General features: G+C 38.5%; 1 protein-coding gene across 2 annotated transcripts in view; it reads right to left on the bottom strand.

Annotated features, from left to right (window-relative positions):
- ARHGEF9 (Cdc42 guanine nucleotide exchange factor 9) overlaps window positions 1–22141 on the bottom strand; it is a 348163-nt gene that overhangs the window by 139201 nt on the left and 186821 nt on the right. The gene's annotated exons all lie outside the window — the stretch shown is intronic.

The following is a 22141-nucleotide window of genomic DNA, read 5'->3' as shown; positions in this document are numbered from 1 at the left end:
GGGATATCAGAGGTGCTTTTGTAATTGCCCTCATAAATTCCACAAGTCTCTCACATTCCAAATGCCAGTTCCTTGACAGCCAGACACTAAACAGTCCTCACCAAAGGGAGGTTAAATCTGGGTTGAAAATGTTGATGTTCCTTGCTTCCTAAGGTGAGAGCTCAAGCCAGAATGGGGGTGGGGTAGGGTGGAGGGAAGCCCTTTATAGATGACATAGTTTCCCTGCCAGTCAGGAAAACCAGATGCCTTTGGCAAAGTTGGTAGATGCCAAATCAATATATAAAAGTTAACTGCATTTCTGTAAATTAGCAAATATCATATAGGAAAAAAAGATGATTTTACAAAGATATCATTTATAATCTTAAACAACATATAATTCCTAAAAGTAAATCTAAGAAAATATACATAGGCCCTTTATGATGAAGACTATTAAGCTTTTTTGAAAGATATTACAGCTGAAATAGAGAGTAAAACCATGTTTTTAGATAGTCTCAATATTGTAAAAATGTCAATTCCCCTTATCTTGACCTAGTGACTAAATTTATCCATACAAAAATCTCAATAGGGATTTTGGAACACTAAGAAGCTCATTATAAAATGTATAAATAAATAAAGGAAGAAGAATAGCTAATACACACCTGAAAAAATCAAGATGAGATGAATTACAAACATATAATAAAACTATAGTAATATAGATAAGCTAACTAGAAAGTACCAGAAACTCAAATATATATGAGAACATGACTCATGAAAGATCTGGCTTTTTGAATTATTGAGAAAATAAAGATATGTCCAACAAAAGGAATAAAATAAAATCAGATCTTCTCTTCACACCATATATAATAAATTCCCAAGGGATTAAATATTTATAATTAAAAACAAAACTATAAAAACTTTCAGAAAACAACTTAGAGGAATGGCTTTATAGACTTGGAGTAGAAAAAATTCTTAAATAAGAAATAAAACATAAACAAGAAAGAAATTAATTAATTTGACCACTTTTAGTAAGAACTTCTTTCCAAAAGGTTATCATAAATAAAGTGAAAAGACAAGCTATAAACTGGGAGATGTTTACACAAATTATTATTCTCCAAAATGTGCAAAAAAGGCCTTTAAAAATAATTAAAGAAAGACCAACAACCCAAAAGAAAAAAGTAGAAAAATCTTAACACACATTTCACTAATGAGGAATTATGAATGGCTCACAAACATATGAAAATATGCTCCATCTGTTTAGAAATAGGAAAAATTAGATGATATTTTACAGCCATCAGATTTGCATTCATTAAAAATTTGACAATAAGAGTGTGAAAGATGTGGGGGAGGAAAAGAAAACTAGATGTCTCTGACAGAAATCTTATTTAAATAAATAGCTGAAAACTTTCCAAATCTGGGGAAAGATATGGACATCCAGGCACATGAAAGCTCAAAGGTCCCCAAACAGGTTGAACCCAAGGAAGACTTCACTGAGACACATTATAATAAAAATGTCAAAAACAAAGACAAAGAAATAATCTTGAAAGTGCAAAAGAAGCCCATCATATACAAAAAATAAGTGAAAAACAATAAGTTTAAGGATAAGTGGATTTCTCAGCAGAAACTTTGCAGATGAGGAAAGTAAGATGATGTTCTCAAAACACTGAAAGAAAACTATTGCCAACCAAGAATACTTTACCTGGCAAAGCTACTAAAAACATGTGAAGGAGAGATAAAGACATTCCCAGACAAACAACAGTGGAAGGAGATCATCACCACAACACCTGTCTTATAAGAAATGCTAAAGGGAGTTATTCAAGTCAAAAAGAGAGAATGCTGACTAGTAACATGAAATCATGTGAAAGTATAAAACTCACAGGTAAAGGTAAATATATAGTTAAACAAAGTATTCAAATATTGTAATACAGTGCTGTGTAAATCATTTAACTTTAGTATAAAGGCTAAACAACAAAATAATTATAAGTAACTATAGCTACAATATTTTGTTAATGTATTCACAGTATAAGAAGATGTAAAGCATGATATCAAAAACATAAAAGGTATATGTTAAGCTATTGTATGTGGACAAATTTAAGTTGATATCAGCTTAAAATAGACTGTTATAACAATAAGATGTCTTGTTTAAGTCTTATGATAACCACAAAGCAACACCTATAGTAGATATACAAAATATAAAGAGAAAGGAATCTAAGCATATCAGTATAGAAAATCATCAAATCATTAAGGAAGAGAGCAAGAGAGGAAGAAAGGAAAAAAATCTATAAAACATGAAGAAAACAATTAACAAGTTGCCAATAGTAAGTACTATCAATAACTACTTTAAATGAAAATGGACTAAAATCTCAAATTGAAAGACATAGAGTGGCTGCATGAATACAATACAATACCTGACTGTATGCTGCCTACAAGAGGTTCACTTCAGCTTTAAGGATATACAAAAGCCGAAAATGAAGATATGGAAAAAGATATTCCATGCAAATTGAAACCAAAGAGAGAAGGAGTAGATATACCTATATCAAACAAATTGATATTAAGTCAAACTGTAATAAGAGATAAAGAAGGTCATCATATAATCATAAAGGGGTTAATTCATGAAGAGGAATAACAATGGTAAATATATATGCACCCACATCAGATCATCTAAATATATGAAGCAAACATTAACAAATCTGAAGGAAGCAATAGCAATACAATAATAGTAAGGGACTTTAATATCCAAGTTTCAACAATTTATAGATCATCTGGACACAAAACCAATAAGAAAACATTGGACCTGAATGACACTTTGGACCAAATGTATCTAACAGACATAAACAGAACATTCTATCCAACAGCAGCAGAAAACACATACTTCTCAAGTGCTCATGGAACATTCTCCAGGATAGACTATATGTTAGACCACAAAAAAGTCTTAACCAATTTAAGTAGACTGAAGTCATATAAACTATCTTTTCCAACCACAATGGTATGAAACTAGAAATCAGTAGCAGGGAAACCTGGAAAATTCACAAGTATGTGGAGAGTGAACATCATGCTACTGAATAATCAATGGAGCAAAGAAGAAGTCAAAAGAGAAATAATTAAAAAAAAACTTGAAACAAACAAAAATTGGCATACAACATACTAAAACATATGGAATGCAGCAAAAGCAGTTCCAAGAAAGAAGTTTATAGAAACAAATGTCTACATTAAGAAAAAAGAAAGATCTCAAATTAATAATCTTACTTACACCACAAGGAACTAGACAAAGAAGAACAATCTCAGCCCAAAGTTAGTATAAGGAAGAAAATAACAAAGATCAGAGTAGAAATAAGTGAAATAGAAACTAGAAAGAAAAAAGAAAAGATCAATAAAACTAAGAATTGGTTTCCTAAAAGATAAATAAAATTGACAAACCTTTAGCTCTAGCTAAAGAAAAAAAAGAGAAAACTCATATAAATAAAATCAGAAATGAAACAGGGGACATTACAACAGATACCACAGAAACACAAAGGATCACTGAGTACACTGTGGACAATTATAAACCAACAAACTGGACAACCTAGAGAAAATGGATAAATTCCTAGAAACATAAAATCTACCAAGACTGAATCATGGAGAAATAGAATATTTGAACAAACCAGTAGTGAGTAAGGAGACTGAATCAGTAATCAAAAATCTCCCAACAAAGAAAAGTCAAGGACGAGATAGCTTGTCTGGTGAATTCTACCAAACATTTAAAGAATAAATACCAACTCTTCTGAAAATCTTCCCAAAAAAATGAAGAAGAGGGAACACTTCCAAACACATTTTACAAAGCCAGCATTACTCTGCTACCAAAATCAGACAAGGACACTATAACAAATGAAACTTACAGGCCAATATCCACAATGAACACAGATGGAAAATTTCTCAACAAAATACTAAAAAAAAAAAAAAAAAAAAATGAATTCCACAGTACATTAAAAGGATTATACATCATGAAAAAGTCATATTTATCCCTGAGATGCAGGGGTGATTCAATATACCCAAATCAATACATGTGATTTACTACATTAACAAAATGAAGGATAAAAAATGAATAATTTCAATAGATGCAGAAACAAGCATTTGACAAATAAAAGTTATACATGGCAAATCCATAGCTAACCTAATACTCAGCGGTGAAAAACTGAAAGCTTTTATTCTGTGATCAGAAAGAAGATAAATGTGTCCACGCTAACCATTTTTATTCAGTATAGTGCTGGAAGCTCTAGCCAGGGCAATTAGGCAAGAAAATGAAATTAAAGGCATCCAAATTGGAAAGGAAGAAGTAAACCTAGAGGGGTGGGATAGGGAGGGTAGGAGGGAGGGAAATGCAAGAGGGAAGAGATATGGGGACATATGTATATGTATAAATGATTCACTTTGTTATAAAGCAGAAACTGACACACCAGTGTAAAGCAATTATACTCTAATAAAAATGTTAAAAAAAAGAAGTAAACCAGTCTCTGTTTTCAGATGACATGATCTTATATATAGAAAACCCTAAAGACACTATCAAAAATACTGTTAAAACTAATAAAGGAATTCAGTAAAGATGGAGGATACAAAATCAACAAACAAAAATTATATGTATTTCTATACACTAACAGTAACCTAGCTAAAAAAGACATTAAGAAAACAATTCCATTTGCAATAGCATCAGTAAGAATAAAATACTCAGGAAAAAATGTAACTGAAGTTAAAGATCTGTACACTGAAAACTATAAAACATGGATGAAAGAAATCAAAGAAGACACAAATAAATGGTAAGATACCTCATGCTCCCTCATGGATTACAGGAATTAATATTGTTAAAATGTCCAGTTTACTCAAAGCAATCTACAGATTCAATGAAATTCCTATAAAAATTCTAATGACTTTTTTTTTTACAGAAATAGAAAAACAATCCTAAAATGTGCATATAACCACAAAAGACCCCACATAGCTAAAGTAATCTTGAGTAGGAAAAAAAGTGCTGGAGGCATCACACTCCCTGACTTTGAACTGTAATACAAAGCTATATTAATCAAAACAGTATAGTGTTGGCAAAAAGAACAGACACATGGATTAATGGAACAGGAAGGTTCAGAGATCAACCATGCATATATTGTCAACTAATTTTCAACAAAGGTACCAAGAATATACAACAGGGAAAGGACAGTCTCCTAAATAAAACATGCTGGGAAAACTGAATATGCAATGTGAAAGATAGAAACTGGACTCTTATCTTACATTATATACAAAAATCATCTCAAAATAGATTAAAGAATTAAACATAAGACCTAAACCATGAAACTCCTAGGTGAAAACATAGGGGAACATCTCCTTGACACTGGTCTTGGCGATGATATTTTGGAATTTTTTTTCTAATTATTTTATTTTATTATTTTTTAAACATCTTTATTGGAGTATAATTGCTTTACAATGGTGTGTTAGTTTCTGCTTTATAACAAAGTGAATCAGCTATACATATACATATATCCCCAATATCTCCTCCCTCTTGCGTCTCCCTCCCACCCTCCCTATCCCACCCCTCCAGGTGGTCACAAAGCAACTGTGATTTTAGTGTCAGGTGCTTTGAGCTGATCTCCCTGTGCTATGTGGCTGCTTCCCACTAGCTATCTATTTTACATTTGGTAGTGTATATATGTCCATGCCACTCTCTCACTTCATCCCAGCTTGGAATTGACACTAAAAACACAGGTAACAAAAGCAAAAATAAACAAGTGGGACTACATCAAACTAAAAACTATCTATACAACAAAGGAAACAATCAATAAAATAAAAGGTAACCTATGTAATGGGAGAAAATATATCTCATAATGGGTTAATATCCAATATATATAAGTAACTCAGTACAACTCAAAGGCAAAACTACAAATAGCCTGATTTTAAAATGGGCATAGATCGTGAAGATATTTTTCCAAAGAAAATATACAAATGGTCAACAGGTATAAGAAAAGATGCTCAACATCAATAATCATCAGGTCAGGCAGGGAAGTGAAAATCAGTACCATGACAAGATATCACGTCACACATGTTAGGAAAGCTATTACCAAAAAGTCAAAAGACAACAAGTGTTGGTAAGGATGTGGAAAAAAGGGAGCCCTTTTGGTGGGAATGTAAATTGGCACAGTCATTATGGAAAACAGATTCGCAGTAACTCAGAAAACTAAGAATATAACTTCTGGGTATATTTCCAAGGGATACAAAATCCCTATCTCAAAGAGAAATCTGCAGTTCCATGTTCAGTGCAGCTTTCGTCAAAGTAACCAAGATATGGAAACAATATAAATGTCAGTCGTTGATGAATGGATAAAGAAAATGTGATATATATATACTCTCACAGATTTGCTGAGAGTAGATCTCAAGTGTTCTTACCAGAAAAAAAAGAGTTAACTATACATAATAGTCACTTCACAATGTCTACATATATCAGTACATCATGTTGTACACATTAAATATATACAATTTTTATTTGTCAAAAATAATTTTTAAAAAAAATGTTTAAAATTTTTCAAGTCAAATTAAGTAGATACTCTTAAATGTTTTAAATAATTTAAATAGTATAATATTCAATATGTATATATTCAAATCTGTACTTAATAGTATAACTGTTACCAGAAAAACCTAGATGCCTCTAACACCAACAATACTTCCACTCTACCCCTAAGTCTTCTCCTTGTGTTTATTTTCATGGGCTCATCACCTGCTTAGACCTTGATAGAATTTAGGTTTGTATTAGTCAAATAGCCACAAAAGGAATATTTGGATCAGTTAAACCAAACCACCCAGAATTTACTTCTAAACTATTGTGTGAAGGGCCCTGTGACCTGGGGATGGGGAGGGAGGCAGATGAATAACCAACAAGTAATGTGTAGATGTATAGATATTAACTGACTCTGCCAGAACTTTTAGAAGTTCACTTTTCTCTGAAATCTACTCATCTCCCAGAAAGGTCACAATATTTGATAGACATTCAGAAAAGCTATTTCAGGGTGGTGACCTGGCAAAATACTAGCTTTGGAGTCAGACGTGTTATGTTGTTTAGGCTATACCACTTGCTACTCTACCGGTAGGGTCTCACTCACTATCTCATCCTGTAGAACTGTACCATTCCCCCAAATCTGGCCTGCTCCTTGTTTAGGGTTCTCCTGCAATATCTGCCTTGTATTTATAACCTCTTCTAGTTCCTATCCAGGCTGAAGTATTCTCCTGTAGCTACTCATACGTCTCTTCCTTCCTACTACTGAACTACTGAACCACATCCCTTCCTTAACAATCCTCTGCCTTTTACTGGCTGACCTGTGTACAAATGTTATAGAGTCCAGGGGCTGTGGCGAGGGAGGAATGGGGAATGACTGCTAATGGGTATGGGTTTATTTTGGGGGTGATGAAAAATTTCTGGAACTAGATAGTGGTGATGGTTTTACAGCAACCTAAATGTACTGAGCTGTACACTTTAAAATGGTATTTTATGTACACTTTAAAATGGTTATGTGTATTTTACGTCAATATTTAAAAGTATAGAGTATTGATTAAAGGGTTCTTGGAGTTTATCTAGTCTAACCTCTCCATCTTCTAGGGGAGAAAACTGAGACCTGGGAAAGAGAAAGGACTTGACTAAGGTCGCAGAACTTAAGCAAGTCATTTTCCTCCTGTGTAAGTTTTCATATCTACTATCACACTCTTGTAGGATGGGCTCCAGGTCTAAAGTACTTCTGTACCTCCTCAGTACCTACTTGATGATCATCTGTTGGAGGAATTAATTTATAACTAAGCACTTCATTCTACAGATCAGAAAACCATTATTAGTTCATTGCACACTGCCTGCCTCTGGGTTCCCAGTCACCTTATTGGAGCACAGCCAACAACTCTATGCTGGACCCACTAATACCAACCACTTGCATGGCAACAAGGCCACCCTCTGTCTGCAGCCTACTGACACTGCACTCTCCCTACTGGGCTGTACTTTCCCCCAGTGTGTACAGTTGGAAGGTCCTCACTCATCTCACACCCTCAGCCAATCCCAACACACATGGGAAGGCGAACTTCTAGGATCTGGCCTCAGTTTAAGTTTATCTGACTGTACTGCAACTTCAGGGATACTGCTGGCCCTGTCTCATAGGTAACACCATTATTAACTGCACTCATAACAGTAAGCTATGCTTACCTAATATGTAACTGAACATGGGCATGATTCTACTTCACACATGGGCCTCAGGCCCAAGCTCCACTACCTTAATAAGCTTATCAAAACAACTAAAGAGATGGACTAATGGGCAGAATTTACAGGTCTAATATTATGGTTCTTTTCTGTAATACATTGTACAAAAGATGAATAGCAAAGTGTTCCACTATTTATTCTCTAATAAATGAGGACTAACTGCTGATGTACAGCCCCAGTAACATTATTATGCCTATTGGTAGAAGCCAGAGCAGCCAAGAAAGTATAGTTACATATTTGGCAGGCTCATTAGTTAGCTTTGAGAGTCTGGCAATATCAGCATGTCCAGGCTTCCATGTAACCCATGTCCTCACACAAGTGGCTGAATGGGGTGGAACAGAGCCTTGAGTGCCCAAATGGTCTCAGTGTAGCTATATACACTTAGGAGTAGCAGGAAGCTGATGCAGGGGACAGGACGAAAGCCCAGAGGCCTGGAGAACAATAGAGGCTTAGCAGACCTCATCTCACACTTCAGAACTCTGAAAGGCTGCAGATAGAGTAGAGGGTCAGTGTATTCCCAGGGGATGGGGGATATAACAAGGACACTACTTCTACTATTAATTCAGAAAGTTTGCTACTAATATTATGAATATTATTATTGAGTACTTCCTAATGTGTCAGAACCTATTATCAGTACTTTCCTTGCATAATTCTGTTTAGTTCTCACAAAAACTTAATGAGGTAGGTACTATTATATCATCAAATTACAGATGAGGTCACTGAAACACAGAAAGTACATGTGACTTGCCCATAACTACATTATTGTTAATAAATGGGAAGGCTATGATTTTAATCCAGAAAGATTACCTGCAGAGCTAGTGCTCTTAGCCACTTATACCTTCTCATAAGTAGGAGTCCTAGCAAGACAGATTTCAGTTCAACCTAAGGACAAACTCTCTCAGAACTGTCCTGAACTACAACCAGTGGTCTGAAGATGTAGGAAGCCACCTAACAGTGGAGGTATAAAGCAGAGACTGAATGACCACTTGGGAAGCAGGGATATTTTAGGCATTCAAACATCAGCAAGGAGGCTGAACTAGATGACTTTTAAAATCTCCCCAAGACCTAAAATTTCCTGGCTATGTGAGTCAACAACAACTGCTCACAGGCCATTTTAAGAAGAATCAACAAATCCAGGCCTTTTGGCTGGATCCAATCCAACAAAGTCCAATCAAACACAAACTTAAGCCAGAATGACCTTCCTTATGCAGGGCCCAAGGCCCATTGACCAAGGGTCACAGAGAATGACTCTTAGAGCCTTAATAAGAACAATACACTGATAACATACTGATGCTGAAGGCTTTTCATTGATGATCCATGTTAGCAAATAAAAGGCTCATAAGACATATTATTAGTACAAGTGAGATTCAGGGAGAATATTTATGTTGTTTAAAAGAAAATCCTGTTTACAAGCATCTTCAAACAGAGCAAAAACTCCTAGTAGGCAATGTGGTGTCACAGAAACAACATTGAGCTAACAACCTGAAGGGTTAATTTACAGATCTGGTTCTGCTCTGTGACTTTAACTTGCTACAGAACCTTAGATAGGTCATGTCGCATCTTGGAGCCTCAGTTCCCTCGTCTCCTGTCTGCAATGGGGATGACAAGGGCTAATGATGAGAGGCTTTTGTGAGACAGTATATGTCAAGTGATTTCATAAAGGTTTAAAGAAAGTCCTTAACTAATGAAAGGAATTATCATAAAAAACAGGTTTCTTCATTATGACATCTGTTTAGCTAGTAAAAGTAATGAGATTCCAGGCTGGGGAAGTATTCTTTTTAATTGAGCTTTGCTAGAACTGTGGAGAGTCTGGTAGTAAGGAGGGGCTCAAAAAACACTCGTTTGTAATAGCAGTAATGCTGAGAGTGATGTAAATACTTCCAGACTTTCTTTCCCTTTTTCCCTTTCCAACCCTTCCCTCTCCTTCCCTCCTCTTCCCTCTCCCGTGGGCTCACTCTACTCCTTCATCCCCCACCCTCTGTCCCTGTCATGATTCATTTCCTACCTTGTATTTAGCAAAGCCAAAAAAGCTGATGAAGTTATTTTACTGTTCAGGGGCAATTTCACCTTCTAGGTCTTCTGCTGCTGGGGGGGGCAGTGGGTGGGTGGTGGGATGGGTGGTTGTGAAGTGGTGATGGTGGAAGGAAAGGAGAGGTAGGAAAGTTAGTTACCCCAAATGTCTTCTTCAACTATTAACAAAGAACTCCAGGCCCCCACCACCTCAAATGGATTTCTCCTTGTATAATTGCGTCTTCTACCAGCAAAGAGGGGAAAAAAGCAAACTGAAACAAGAAAACTGGTCATTTATGAAGTAGAAAAGGCCTTCCTTTCACCTTTAAGGAAGTCATCTAAAATTATGATAGGCTTTGGTTTTGCCTTCTCCAGCACCATCCCTACAGAAGGATCAAGGGGAAAGCACCTTAGATGTGCCACTTTAGATGCTCTGTTATATAAAAAATCCTACCTTCAGCTTTCCTCTCAATGCCTTAATACCTCATCCAAAGACAGCCATGTCAGTCCAATGTCTTATGTGAGGAAACAGAAATTAATCTAAGTGAATATGCCTGTCAGCTCTAGTTGTTTCTGTTCCAAAGCTGGAGGGTTGTATTTGTGGATGGGGTAGGGGAAAGAGGCAGGGAATAGTCTCCAATCTGCCCCAATCAAGAAAGAGAAATGGAGGTTAGGAGTAAAGCTCTTGGAAAAATAATAAAGTCCAAAGGGAAGAGAATGGTTTGGTCAGTTGTCCCTATGTTATATAACTCCATTGGATGGCATCTCATGACTATTGAGTGTTCTGAGTTCAGTCAGTCAATGCAAGAACCTAAGGGAGGCAGCCCCATCTTGAACCAGTAAGTGCTGCCCAGGGGTTAGAATTCTAGCTCTTTGAGGCTGGCAGAGATTCAGTGCTCACCCTAGTCCTGGCATATTGTGGTCCCAACCCAGCCTGCACCTGAGTTTGGTACTTACTTGGGACAGCAGCTCACCTGACCAGATGCACTGCTCTGGAGAACAAGTTGTTTCAATAACTGAAGATTGGTAAGACCAAGTAAGAGAAGGGAAGATAAGAGAGAAACAGGTACACTCTAAAGCCAAACTTGGTATACATGGAGATTTCACAGCTACTCTAAGATGTTTCCAGATCCCTCTGAGGAGGTCAAGTAAGGGAAAGGCTGGCCCTTGCAGTCATAAAGAGGTCTGGAGACTAGCAGCCTAGATAATATTGCCAACAAACCTGGTTCTTAGCCGGGGGTACTTTGGCCCTAGGCTAGTCCGGAAACTTGCCATCAGTAAGTAGGATCTAAGAATCCTGTCATCTTGGAACTGGAACTGGAGGACAAATAAGAGCCAAAAGAGAACTGCCAGGGCCAAGCTATCATGAGCAGGTGGCCTTGACAGTACCAGGGACATTCCTTTGCTCGGTAACTTCCTTCTTCACTGATCTGACCCTCTGCCTTACTTGTGGTCTCTCCCCTTCAAGAAAGCCAACCTAATCTTCAAGCTTCCCTCAGGGTAAAAGCAAGTCTAATCTCTCATGCGGGCATAGATTTCAGAGTTTCTAAAGTCCTTTCACATGAACTAGCTCTTTTGAGCCCCACAATGGTCATGGGGAATGCAGAAGGCACTGGATTGTGAGCCCCAAGAAGCTTAGGCTTTAGGTACTACTCTGAGTGGCCTGGGTCTCTGAAGAAGATAGTCTCTCTTTGCTCTGGTTTTCAGCTATAACCTCTCTGCTCTGCTCTACTAGCATTAGAACTCTCTATATGAGAGAGGGCAAATTGTGCCATATCAAACTGTAGCATGCTATCCAAATATCAGGGTCCAATATTTAAGGAATATCAGGGCTCACTGCCCTGTTTTACAGGTGAGAAAAATAAAACGTTCGAAGATATGAAAAAATTATTTTAAAGATCACACTGCTCACAAGTACTTGAATATAAGATGTGAAGTCAGTTCTGTCTGATTCTCAGGCCAGTCCCCCAGAATTCAAAATACTTCCTAAGGGGCACGAAGTCCCTGTGGAGGACCAGCTAGCTCCAAGCAAATGGAGGTGCTAAGTATGTATGTTTGCAGCTCTCCCTTTCCATGGTATTTTGTGTTTCTTTCCACCTTTTCCCCCCATCTACCTTTTTTGTTGTTGTTTGTTTGTTTTTGGGTTTTGGTTTCGCTTACTTCATTTCCTTGCTTCCTTCATGGTCCCTTCTCTCCTCCAAATCATTCTCAGGCAAAAGTTTGATATCAATAATTAACACTTCAGTATGAATAGGCTGAAGCCTTCTCTTCTCTTCTCTGGAGTCTGGATCCTAAAGCAAAGTTGTAATTATAAAATGAAAGGCGATTAATTGGGTTATTTGTTTGTTGATATTGGATTAATCTCTAAAATATGCAAACAGCTCATGCAGCTCAATATCAAAAAACAAATAACCCAGTCAAAAATGGTGGGGGGCTTCCCTGGGGGCACAGTGGTTGAGAGTCTGCCTGCCGATGCAGGGCACACGGGTTTGTGACCCGGTCCAGGAGGATCTCATGTGCCGCGGAGCGGCTGGGCCCGTGAGCCATGGCCGCTGAGCCAGTGCATCCGGAGCCTGTGCTCCACAACTAGAGAGGCCACGGCAGTGAGAGGCCTGTGTACTGCAAAAAAAAAAAAAAAAAAATGTGTGGAAGATCTAAATAGACATTTCTCTAAAGAAGACATACAGATGACCAAAAAGCATATGAAAAGATGTTCACGCTAATTATTAGAGAAATGCAAATCAAAACTACAATGAGGTACTACCTCACACCAGTAAGAATGGCCATCATCCAAAAATCTACAAACAAAAAATGCTGGAGAGGGTGTGGAGAAAAGGGAACCTTCTTGCACTGTTGGTGGGAATGTAAATTAATATAGCCACTATGGAGAACAGTATGGAGGTTCCTTAAAAAACTAAAAATAGAACTACGATATGACCCAGAAATCCCACTCCTGGGCATATACCATAATTCAAAAAGATTCATGCACCCCAGTGTTCATTGCAGCACTATTTTACACTAGCCAAGATATGGAAACAACCTAAATGTCCATCAACAGATGAATGGATAAAGAAGATGTGGTACATATATACAGTGCAATACTACTCAGCCATAAAAAAAGAACAAAATAATGCCATTGGCAGCCACATGGAGTGACCTAGAGATTCTCATACTGAGTGAAGTAAGTCAAACAGAAAAAGACAAATATCATATGATATTGCTTATATGTGGAATCTAAAAAAAGGGGTACAAATGAACGTATTTACAAAACAGAAGTAGAGTCATAGATGTAGAAAACTTATGGTTACCCAGGGATGAGGGGAGAGGGATAAATTGGGAGATTGGGATTGACATATACTCACTACTGTATATAAAATAGAAGAACCTGCTGTATAGCACAGGGAACACTATTCAATACTCTGTAATGGCCTATATGGGAAAAGAATCTAAACAAAAAGAGTAAATATATGTATAACTGATTCATTTTGCTGTACACCTGAAACTAACACAACATCATAAATCAGCTATACTCCAATAAAATTTTAAAAATTTAAAAAACTAAAATAAAATGAAAGGCTCTGATTCCTAATAAAGAGCATCCTGGCTTTAGAGAAGTAGTGGGAGAGACATATTTAAGGAGATGAGCCAGGGGCCTGGATATTTACACCTCAGGAATCTCCCTACTCAATTGACACAGGTAGCTCTGTAGAGATCAAAACCAAACTGTCTCTTAATTTAGAGTGTAGCTGCTCAAAGGACAGGAGGACACAGCTTCTGAGCTGAACTGCTTCTTTACACAACCTTGTGTCATCTTCCTGGTGGTACCCACTGGCTGGTGCCTCACAGAAACAGGCTTACCACCTGGGGATGGGGTGTTACCACCCTCTACTCAATAGCTGTAGTGCAAAGCCAAATCCTTTCTTCTCCACTGGAAAGCTCCATCAAACCAATGTGATATACTATTCTAACTGGATGCAGGCACTTAACAGATGATCTTTGTTATAGAATCATGGAAGAAGTTCAAACTGGTGCAGACAGGGCCTTTAGAAACCACCTGGTCCAACTCTCTGAATTGTTAGTTGAGACTGAGGCCCAGAAAAGAAAGGTCCCTGCCTGACATCCCCGAGAGAATAAGCAGCAGAGCTGGCCCTTAAACTCAGATCTCTGACTTCCCAGCCCAATGTTCCTGCTACCTTCACTGTGTTCTTCTTGTGTGGAAATCTCTAAAGTGCTTCCTCTCTCTATCCCCAAGGAGCCCTATCATTCCCTATTCCTCCACAGAGAAGTCCTCCTGTTCAACACACACAAACTGATCTTTGATACACCTACATAGCACATTTCCAATAGAGAAGGGCCACCCAATCTTAAAAGGCTAGAAAAATTTCTGGCCAAAGCTCCCTATTCATATGCCTCTCCTGCCCTCTTAGCATCATTCACCTACTCTTTCACTCCTCTAAGGAAAAAGCCTCAACAAAGGTCACCTTGCAACTCAGATCTCACTGGATCTGAGTTCTAATCCTAGTCAAGGCAAGGGAAGGATAGTTTTAGGTCCCTTAACCTGAGTACTGACATGCTCAACTGATCAGTCCAGTCCACCATACTCAGAGAATACCATTCTCAGTGAGGGAGTCTGGTTTCTTGCTTAAGGCCCTGGCCTACTTTGCTTTGTCCCTGTCATATTGTAGAAGAGAAAATGTCTCTGAAAAGCAATAGTACCTATTTGTATTTAGGCCAGGAGGTATCAGACTCCATTGCTGGCTGGATCTCTAACAGGAATGGTACACACAAGGCCTGAGCCCTCAGACCCTTTGCCCTGTGGCTCATATCCTAGAGATTGGCAACCAGTCTTCATGTCCTCCAGAAATGACCACCCTGAGTTAATCTAAGGGATCAAACCCATTCTGGGAACAGAATTAAAGAAAAAAATGTCAATTCTCTCATTCGGCACTAAGGCATTCCCAAATCAAGTTCTTCAGAGAAGACTCACTTCTGAAAACCAAAAAAACCCATGGGCATCTAAGTATGGTTTTTATGGTGACTCTCTAATAAGCAGGACAAGGTTCCTGGGAGGAGGCCTCTCAAGATGCCAGACACCCTCAGCCCTTGTCTACCTGGCTCAAGGATGTAGCTTTGCTAAGTACTGGACAGTCACTTTTGTTCAAAGATTAGTAAATACTGGTAAGGAGATAGTAACAGCAGTAGTAATAATAAGAAGAAAAAGATAAGAGGTTTACCCTGACTCATAATTACATCTATAATGACAGAAAAAGAAATATATGCATATACAAATATATATATATACACAATTATCATGATTTTCCAAAATTTCATACTTCCCAAAGAGCCTCAGAAACAGACCTTATCTACAAGCACTCAATCAGTCATCGTCTTTCTCTCCTCAAGTCATCAAGACCACCAAGATAGTGTAGACACGGTACCAGGGAGGCCCAAACTGATCCCTAAATGAACCTAGGGGTTAGCTACACAGAGAAAAACAGACCCGAGGCCTCAGATCGTAGTCTTAAACTCAGGCAGCCAACCAAATCTCCAATTCATATTATAGATCAATAGCAAGGCCTTGGAAGGAAAGCTCCATCATGAAGGGAACAATTCAGAGTGACTTCTACTGGTGCCAGCTCTTAAATATCATCTGCCTAGTGCAAAAAGCAACATGTTTAAAGAAATTGGCTTAGACTACAACATAAGGGCTAACAGCCTTAATCAAGGAAGTAGTTTAGGCTTTGCTGACAGATGCCCGCCAGGTTCGCCAAAGTCCAGGATAATTTAATTATAATCCTGCCTGGAGGCTGGGGGATAGACTGTATGACCCTCATGGTTGTTTTCAATTTGGGGATTCTGAGAGAGACCTACAGGATGATCTACTTGAATATGGAGGAAATCACCTGGGTCAGGCACCAGCCATATTTAAGGTTATCTCTGAGCTGGGTGACTCCATATTAAAAAAAAAAAAAAAAAATCCCCACCAATTAGACAAAGGATGTACCAGATATTGTCATCCAAAGTGTGTACATAGTGAGAAGCCATTAAGATGGATCATGTGAATGCAAATGAGTGCTAATAATACCATTTGAAACTCCAGTATGAAGGAGAGAAATTTCTGTAATCCAGGGAGAAATGTCCTCCCTGCTAATGTCATCCTCAATTCACAGATCCTGTAATGAGTCAACTCTAGCATCACAAATAAGACTTTCTGCATAGATGGTTAAGGCTAGAGGTCTTTGTCCACCTGAAGCTTGAGTGGATAAAACAAGGGCTGGCATATCTGAACCCATCTCAAGAAATCAAAACACAGTTGCCATTAGCCTGAAATGGGAAGTAGGTCCTCAAGTGTTAACAGTCTTGTTAGAAGCCCATGCATACCTTTTCCTGACTGTTCTGTAGCCCAGAAAGCACAGGATTAAGATTCAAGAGGAGGTAACATCACTAAAAGTGGCAGATTAGGATGCACAAAGAATCAGGCCCTCTACTGAAACAACCTTTAGCTGGCAAAGACTGACAAACTTTTTCAGAATTCTGGAATCTAATCCGAAACTTACACGAACCAAGGAACGCTTTTATAAAAAATTTTTATTGGAGTATAGTTGATTTACAATGTTGTGTTAGTTTCAGGTGTACAGCAAAGTTCATCAGTTATACATATACATGCATCCACTTTGTTTTAGATTCTTTTCCCACATAGGTCATTACAGAGTATTGAGTAGAGTTCCCTGTGCTATATAGTAGGTCCTTATTAGTTATCTATTTTATATATAGCAGTGTTTATATGTCAATCCCAATCTTCCAATTTATCCCTCTTGATGCAGAAAAGAATGGCTAAAATTTGGTAAGAGAATTTTGAAGCATTTTTGCTAATTTGTCTACCATTCCTGATTCCCCAGCAGCTAAGAGAAAGGTGGCCCACATTCCTCCTGCAGGTTGCTGATGCCAAGGGACTAAAGACCTTGTTCTTAAAATGTTGTGGCTGTGTGTTTTGATCTGTTTGGTCCTTGAGGGCTAGGCACAGAGACTGGCCTTTGTCTTGTACCCCCTACCCCCTAAGGCTAAAGTTGCTTTAGAGATTGTGACTGCCTCTGTTGAAAGACTTAAAGACATACACTGCCCATGTCCACCCAGGGCAAGGGATAGTAGAAGGGGCAAGCAGCAAATGAATCCAATACCACAGGAAGGAAGAGACTGAGGAAAAAGTTTCTTGGGAGAATAAAGACTTAGAAGGGCCACTGTGCATACTGAGGAAGTCAGAGTGCAACACACATGCTCTGGACCAGACACATGCTCAGAAAAAGCCTGAGCAGATTGTAGGCTTACACTTCTGGAGGATCTGCAGGTTCCATGAAATCAGGAAAGTAGGAGAAGAAGACTAAGGCAGAGCTGTGGGCAGCCTGGATTAGTGTTGAAGGAATGCCCCAGCTCTGAGCCAAGTTGCAAAGACCAGGATAGTAGTTTGTTTGTTTTGGCTCCAAGTATCTAAAAGCAATCTCTGCCAGGTCACTGGCTGACCAATGACATAATGGAATAGAGATTTCCATTATCACACATGACAAAGAAGGCAGTCTTTGCAAAAAAAAAAAAAAAAAAAGATTTGGAAAAGTCACTAAACAAATGGACAACTGTATCCCTCAACAAACAACAGCAACAAACTCTGGGGAAGGAGGAGAATCTTATTTCCAGAGTTATCACACTATAATATTCAAAATGCTCAGTTTTCAACACAAAATTACACGGCATACAAAGAAACAGGAAATTATGGCCCATTCATAGGAAAACAGTAAACTGACAGAAACCATACCTAAAGAAGTCCAGACATTGTACTTACTAGACAAGGACTTTAAATCACCTGTCTTAAGTAAGATTCAGGAGGCCTGGGTTCAAGTACTAGCTTTGTCTCTAATTCCCTACATGAGTGAGAAAGTCAATTGCATTCTCCGAGCCTATGTTTCCTCAGGATTTATAAAATGAAGAAATTAGGATGAGCAGTGGTCACAAGCTGGGGTTATACTTTAGCCTGCTGATATGTTCAGTTTATTCTTCACAGTGTTTCTTTTAAAAATGTGAATTACTGGTCAATATTTTAAAAATATGAATAAAATCCAATTCCTGGCTTTTCTTGAAAAATCTGGAAGATCTGAGTTCACTGGACTTCCCTACTTCCTATAACCTATTCCACCAATGAGAACCATCCAAGTCACTTTTGCTCCCTTTTTATAGGGCATAGATTTCCCAGTTGTATACAGGCTCCCACTTAACCCTGGTACCAGACTGCTTTACTCATGTAAGTTATCTGCCTGGCCCTGTAAACATCTAAGTCAGCTACTCCTGGCCAAGATGGGTCTTTCCAGCTGTAAATCTACTGTGAATCTAGGGTTTCATACAGGTGAAAAACTTTCCCCAAGTGCAACCAAAAAGAGACACTATATAATTAAAAGCCAAGTAACACTCTGGAGCACTGGGCTTCTCTATGAACAGTAGAGGTTTAATTTCTGTTACATCTAATCTGTACAACTGTAAGGAATGATGGTAACGACCTAATTAGCTCATCCTTTCATCTCCTGCATCCATGTAGTCCAGAAACCAGGGAAATCTAGAATTTGAAGAAACAAGGACAATACATTCTGATGGCATCTGAGTAGGCTCTTTATTTTCTGAACAAACCCATATCTTGTCCCGCAGGCCTCACCTACCACTGACAATAGCAGGTTGTCATGTATTCTGTACGGAGCCTGCCCTCAAGTGGGCAGTAAGCTGTCCCCAGGCCATGGCCCAAAGTCAGAGCAAAGGCCAATTTTTACATGGTGATAAAAGAAATGGACCTGGGGCTTCCCTGGTGGCGCAGTGGTTGACAGTCCACCTGCTGATGCAGGGGACACGGGTTCGTGCCCCGGTCCGGGAAGATCCCACATGCCACGGAGCGGCTGGGCCCATGAGTCATGGCCACTGAGCCTGCACATCTGGAGCCTGTGTTCTGCAACGGGAGAGGCCACAACAGTGAGAGGCCCGCGTACCGCAAAAAAAAAGAAAAGAAAAGAAAGGGACCTGAATGATTTGGAGTTAGGGCCAGCATGTGAAAGGAGGGCCACCACAGGGATGGGATTTTCTACTTAGAGACACAATCATATCCCAGCAATCTGCTCTCAGCTCCCAAAGGGGAAACTGGCCCAGGAAATCAGCTGAAGATGTCAACAGTTAGATGTGAGGACTAATGTTCAGCAAGCTGTAATTCACTTAACCTGACCAATTGCTGGGAAGGTAAATCAACTCCTGTATTGCTCTTGTGAAGTCATATTCCCAGTACAGAAGAAAGAGACTTTCAGAACACACACACATACATGTATATACATACAGAATGAAATTCTGAACAACAGGAGAGGCAGATATTTGACTGAATAGAAGATACATAAACCCAGCAATTTCTTGTACAGTAACCAAAGTGGTATCACACTTCCTATTTACAGGTATCCAGCATACCTCTGGTTACAAAGGATTTTTAAAAGACTTAATTATCCCCATTTTACAAGGAGGAAAACTGGGCTTCAAAGATGTACAGGAAGCTGCTCAAGCTGCATACTCAGCAGACTGAGGCAAGAATCTGGGTTTCTCAGATTCCACATTGGTTTTAAACCTGATTAACAACAGGTATGGCTAGCTTGGATAGAACAGCATTAAGCACCCTGGATTATCCATCCTAGGGCTGGGATGTTCACACAGCAATGAGTCTTCCAAATAGGAAATGGAGATTCTCCACTATGCCAGTGACCAATTTGGTCCAGTGATCCACAAAGGTGTCCGGTTGGTATAGAGTTAGGAGGAAAGTCTTTTCTTTGCCATTATACTTTCATGTTATATGCCAAATAACCTAAGGATGATATTCTCAAGGAGCTACTGAATCTTAGCTCAGGATGATTCTGGATAAACAAGGGAACTATACAACATATAGGTACAGCCTCTCAGGAAACCACCTATCTACCTACCAATAACATCAGTACTAATGAAGATTCAACAGTTCAGTGTGACTCATCACTATGTCTTACCTAGACATTGTCAGAGCTTGAATAGATTCTAGAGAATGCTTCAGAGGTGAAGGAGAAACTAAAAGCAAATAATCATATGTCAAATGTTTTAGAGAGCCAAATTAGAACTCAGGTCTCTCATTTTCTAATATACTTAGCACTGCTTGCACAATACCATTCTACCCTCAACCAAAATCAGTGTAGAAGAATGGAAATAGCAATTCTACTTTTAAATATCTACTAGAAAAGAGCCTACATAACTTCCATCATTCAGTTCCTTGACGAACATACAATCTTACCAGAAATGTAAACCTACACATAAATGCTCATTCATGAGAATTGAAAGGTCTAACTTGGAGTCAATTTTCACATCATTCATGCAACAGTCTAACCCCATTTCTTTTTACTGGTGACACCACAACAGCTGGCCACTAAGGTTGCATGGTACTCTCCTTTAGAGATCTGAAGACCATTCAACATTACTTAAAAAAAAAAAAAAAAGGTTTGCAATGATCAAATGCTCATTCTGAATACAATCTGAGACAACATGGAATGCTATCTTAGTTTCTCAAAGAATAAACACTGGTAAAATAGAATAGAATATAATAGAATATTGGAGCTGGTATAATAGAATATTGGAGCTCTAACTTATGATTTAGGCTCTGTCATTAATGCTCCTGGTCTACTGTCACAGTCCTCAGTCTCAATATGTGCTATCTGATACAGTAGCAACTAGCCATATATGGCTAATGAACACTTGAAATGTGACCAGTGTGAACTGAGATGTGTATAGAAACACATCAGATTTCAAAGACTTAGTAAAATATATTTTTAGAAAATTTATAGTGATAATATATGATATTGTATCATAATATTTTAGATATATTAGGTTAAGCAAAATACATTAATTTCACTGTATCTTTTTAACTTTTTTTAGTGTGGCTACTAGAAATTTTTAAATTATATTTGAGATTTGCATTTGTAGCTCACATTATATTTCTTTTTTTAAAAATATTTATTTATTTATTTATTTTATTTGGCTGTGTGGATCTTAGTTGTGGCATGCAGGATCTACATTGTGGCATGTGGGATCTTTAGTTGCAGCATGAGGGATCTTAGCTGCAGCAAGTGGGATCTAATTCCATGATCAGAGATCGAACCCGGGCCCCTGAATTGGTAGCACAGAGTCTTAACCACTGGACCACCAGGGAAGTCCCTCACATTATATTTCTATTGGACTGTACTGGCCTAGGCCAAATCGTTCTCAACATCAAAGACTCTGATTTAACTAGCCTAGGGCCTGGGTTTTAGTGTTTGGGTTTTTTTTTTTTAAGATTCCAAGTGAATTATTTCATTGTGAAGCCAGGATTGAGAACCACTAGGCTAGACTCTATACTATGCATGCCTGGCCCAGCCAGTGGTCTTCTCAAAGGTCAGCTTCAGCCCATCCAACAGGCTGCTGGGGCTGTGTGCTTGGAGAAACACTCCTCCTGGACTTGGATGTAGGAAAATCAACGCCAGTTCATTGATATTCTGAAGCTTGATTCTGTCATTCACCTCCTGGGGTCATTCTGCCTTGCTCAATATTTTGTCCCACCCCTTGAATTACAGTTTATTATAAAAATGACATTTCACTGTAGGTGAAATACATGCAGATTTGGGTGATTTTGTCACTGGGTGCAGTTTAATCCTTCTTTTAAAAGGGGGGCTGTCAGTCTAAGACACACAAGCTGCCTGTGTACGGGGCCTCTTGTTAGTTCCAAAGGCCCATGGTTACTGCTGCGTTCTTTCTAACTACCCCTGGGACCAGTTCATCAACCAACAAAGCTGAGCTTGGACACACAGCACGTGGAAACTCTGATGGAAGACTCCATATAGG

The sequence above is a fragment of the Lipotes vexillifer genome, unplaced genomic scaffold, assembly GCF_000442215.2.
Source record: "Lipotes vexillifer unplaced genomic scaffold, Lipotes_vexillifer_v1.1 scaffold1593, whole genome shotgun sequence".
Lineage (NCBI taxonomy): Eukaryota > Metazoa > Chordata > Mammalia > Artiodactyla > Lipotidae > Lipotes > Lipotes vexillifer.
Note: the sequence above shows the minus strand (reverse complement) of the source record. Positions and strands in the feature narration are given on the sequence as shown.